Source organism: Piliocolobus tephrosceles, chromosome 8, assembly GCF_002776525.5.
Source record: "Piliocolobus tephrosceles isolate RC106 chromosome 8, ASM277652v3, whole genome shotgun sequence".
NCBI lineage: Eukaryota > Metazoa > Chordata > Mammalia > Primates > Cercopithecidae > Piliocolobus > Piliocolobus tephrosceles.
This window is the reverse complement of record NC_045441.1, coordinates 139209340-139213948: the sequence shown is the minus strand read 5'-3', so window position 1 is coordinate 139213948 and position 4609 is coordinate 139209340. Positions and strand designations below refer to the sequence as shown.

Below are 4609 nucleotides of genomic sequence, written 5' to 3'. Positions count from 1 at the left end.
CCACTCAAATCTTCCTTGGGCTGTCCCTTTTTCAGTCATATGCTCTTCCCAGCCCTAACCACGAGGAACCATCGAGTTGTTTTCCATCACTATAGTTTTTCATTTTTGAGAGTATCGTATCAGTGGAATCATGTAGTATATAACCTTTGGGGACTGGCCTCTTTACTTCAGTGTAGTGACGTTAAGATTCATTCATGTGATGGTGTGTGTCAATAATTAATTCCTTTTATTGCTAGTAGTATTCCAGTGTATGGATGTTCCTATAGTTTATCCATTCACCCATGCGAGGACATTTGTGTTGCTTCCAGTTTTTTGGTAATTATAAATGGAGCTGCTATAAACACTCATATACAGATTTTTGTGTAAACATGAGTTTTAATTTTTTAGGGTAAATATCCTGGAGTGTGATCCCTGAGTCATATGATGTAGCGTTAAATTTGGAAGAAGCTGCCAAAGCATTTTCTAGAGTGACTGTACTGTTTTGCATTCTGGCCAACATCTGGTATTGTCTGTGTTTTCTATTTGACCTGCTCTAATTTGTGTGTAGTGGCATCTGATCATGGTTTTAATTTGTATTTACTTAAGGCCTAGTGGTGTTGATCATTTTTTCATATAGTTATTTGTCATCCGTGCATCTTCTTCGGTGAAGTGTCTAAGTCTTTTGCTCATTTCTAAAACTTGGGTTGCTTGCTTTCTGTTGAATTTTGAGAATTATTTATATATTCTGGTGAAGTTCTTAACCAGATATATGGTTTGCAAATATTTTTTTCTTGCATATAGTTTGTCTTTTAATAAAGTATTTTGTAGACCAACAGTTATTAATTTTGATGAAGTCAAGTGTATCACTTTTTTTATTTTGTGAACTGTATTTTAGTGTCATGTCTGAGAACTTTTTGCCTAACCTCAGGTCAAGAAGACATTTTTCCTGTGTTTTCTTCTACAAGTTTTATGGATTCATGCTCTACATTTGGGTCTATTATGCTTTCTGTGTTAATTTTTCTGTAAGCTGTGAGATTGATGTCAAGGTTAATTTTTTGCATGTAGATGTCCAGTTGTTCCAACACTATTAGTATTATTGTCTTTCCTTATCAACTCCAGGACACACAATTTGGGAAACAGATTTTCCAGCTTGGAGCTGGAGTCAACCCCTGTTCACATTAGTTGAAAAGACTATCTTCTTTCCATTGAATTGCTTTGGTACCTTTATCAAAAATCACTTGGCCTTCCTTGTGTGACTATTTCAGGACTTTCTTCCTATCCTGTTCTACTGATGGGTGTGTGTCTCTCTCCACCAGTACCACAATGTGTTGATTGCTGTCGCTTTATAGCAACTCCTAAAACATGCAAGAATGTTTCCACGAATTGTATTCTTTGTCTTCAAAACTGTTTCAGCTGTTGTGGTTTAGTTGCTTTTTTATATTCATTTCAAAATCAGCTCCCCTCTCTCCCTTTCTCTCTCTTTCTATATATGTTTATATATATATTAATATATACATAAAATTTCTGCTGGGATTTTGGTTTGAATTGTGCTAAATTTATACAAAACTTTGGGGAGAATTGACATCTTTACTATGCTTAGTCTTCCAACCCATGAACACAGTATGTATCTCATTTAGTAAGGTCTTATTTGATACCTTTCCTTAGTATTTGTTTTCATCATACAGATCCTGTAATATTTTGTTAGACTTACATTTAAGTATTTAATTTTTTGGAGCTGTGGTAAATATATTTTAATGTTGCTTATCAATTGTGCATTGTGAATATATTCAAGTACAGTTGTTTTTTGTGTGTTGACTTGTATCCTGTGACCTTGATAAAGTCACTTATTAGCTGTAGGGCTTTGTGTGTGTGTGTGTGTGTGCGCGCGCGCAAATTCCTTGGGATTTTTTATATAGGCAATTATTGTCACCTAAAATAGGGACAGTTTTTCTTTTTCCTATTTTATCCATATGCCTTCTTCATTTCTTGCCTTACTGTGCTGGCTAGGACTTCCAGTAGGATATTGATTGAAGTGCTGGGAGGACTCATTTTTTTCTTTTCCTCAATCTTAGGACAAAGCATTCTGTCTTTCACCATTAAGTATAATGTCGACTGCATGGTTTTCATAGATGCTCTTTATCAACTTGAGAAAGTTTCTCCCTATGTCTAGTTTACTGAGACTTTTTTTTAAATCATATTTTGATGTTGAATTTTGTCAAATGATTTTTTCTGCATCAACTGATATGATCATGTGGTCTTTCTTCTTTATACTTTTCATGGGGGATGGTCTGTAGCTTTTCCTTATTTGTACCATCTGATTTTGGTCTCAGGGTGATGTTGAGCCCGTGAAATAAGTTTGGAAGTTTTCCTCTTCTATTTTCTGGAAGAGGTTATGTAGAACTAGTGGTATTTCTTCTTTAACTATTTGGTAGAATTATCCAGTAAAACCATCCAGGCCAGGAGATTTCTTTTTCAGATTTTTGCTATAAATTCAATTTCTTTAATAGATGTAGCACCATTCATGTCAGCTAATCCATATTGGATAAGTTGGTATTTCATGGGTTTTGAGGAATGAGTTTATTTCATCTAAGTGGTTGACTTTCCATGTATACAGTTGTTCATAATATTCCCTTATTATCCTTTTAGTGTATGTGGGGCTTGTAGTGATATCCTCCCATTTCATTCTGGATATTGGTAATTTCTGTAGTTTTTCTTATTTTCTTTTTCTTTTTCTTTCTCTTTTTGGACAGATTCTCACTCTGTTGCCCAGGCTGGAGTGCAGTGGTGCGATTGTGGGACTCACTGCAGCCTCAATTTCCTGGGCTCAAGTGATCCTCCCACCTCAGCCTCCAGAGTAATTGGAACTATAGGTGTGCACCACCATGCCTGGCTAATTTTTGTATTTTTTGTATAGGTGGGATTTCCCCACGTTACCCAGGCTGGTCTCAAACTCCTAGGCTCAAGCGATCCACCCACCTTGGCCTCCCAAAGTCCTTGGATTACAGGCACGAGCCACCGTGCCTAACCAGTTTCTCTTATTATTGTAATTTTTTGACATTCTTACTAGAGATGTATTAATCTTTTCAACAAACTCGCATTTAGTTTCATTGATTTCCCTAATTTTTTCTGTTTAATCATTTATCTTCTTTATAATTTTCTTTCTTCTATTTTGCTTTGAGTCAATTTTGAGTTTATTTTGCTCTTTTATTTTAGTTTCTTATAAAATTTTAGATTATTGATCTAAGAACTTTCTTATTCTTTTTTTTTCTGCATCTTGGTGATCATATTTATTGGAAGAGCTTGAGAAAAATGAAAATATCATTTCGCTTAAGAATTTGTGAGTTATCTGCAAATCAACTCATTCCAGGCGTGGAAGAATCCCGGAATTATTTCTTAATATCAAAATGTATGCAGGTTTCTCTTTTGAATGTTTTGTACATTTAGAGAGGCCACTGTACAAAGTCTTCTGTTCTCCATACAGGACAAATTCTTTGTTTCAGCCAACTCTCAGTGGAGGGGCAACCAGGACAATGCCATCTCCCTGGACAAAGAGCATTGGAATATTCCGTTTCGTTGATTTATATATCTCTTCATATGTTTCTTCATCAATTTCTATAGTAGTCACAGTTTCTTCCACATCTCCCAAGATCATATTTAAATGTTGATCATAAGCATGTAGTCTGCCTCGAAGCTCTCGGTCATTTCTCATTTTCACATCAATTCGCTCATCTAGGCTGAGCTTGATAAGATCCAGGGGCTCCTCTACAGTGTTGGTAGTTTGTTGCTGGTCTACATCATCTGCCATGTTTCAAACCCTGCCCTTATTCTTTTCTCATACAAATACTTAATGCTATGAATTTTCCTCTAAGCACTTCTTTAGCTGTATTCTACAAATTTTGTTAGGAAAAATTTTCACTTTTGTTCTGTTCAAAATATTTTCTAATTCCCTTGAAACTCCTTTGATCCATGAGTGATTTAGAAATATGTTGTTTAATTTTCAAGTGTTTGGAGATTTTCCCATTCCTTTTCATTTGTTGATTTATAGTTCATTATGGTTAAGGGACTATAACCTGGGTGATTTTAATTCTTTTAAATTTGTTGAGGTTTTTTTTTATGACTGAAGACATGGTCTATCTTGGTGAATGTTCCATGAACACTTGAAAAGAATGTGTATTCTGATATTGTTGTGGATTGTATTATAAATGCAATGAGATCCAGCTGTTGATGGTGTGGTTCAACTCTTCTATATCCTTGCTAATTTCTGTCCACTCATTCTATCTATTACTGAGCGAGAAATGTTGTGTCTCCAGCTATAATTGTGGATTTGACAACTTCTCCTTTCAGTTCTATCCACAGTTGTTCCATGTACTTGGAAGTTCTGTTGTTAACTGCATGCACATTTAGGATGATCTTTTTGAGGTGAAAATTTATTAATTAGAGTTCTGTCTGATCTTTTTGAGGTGAAAATTTATTAATTACATATTACAGAATATGTAAACGAACCCAAGTTTTTTTTCACACATCAACATCTAGGCAGGCAGCCTAGGATTAGTATGTATGTTGTGCATAGGTCACACTCTGTCCTGTTGCTCTTCAGTGAATGGATACTATTCCTAAATCACCTCATGGC

At 35.2% G+C, this 4609-nt stretch overlaps 1 pseudogene; it reads right to left on the bottom strand.

The window, feature by feature from the left end:
* Positions 1-3475: 3475 nt before the first annotated feature.
* Positions 3476-3784, bottom strand: LOC111551411 (annotated as a pseudogene).
* Between the last annotated feature and the right edge of the window lie 825 nt (positions 3785-4609).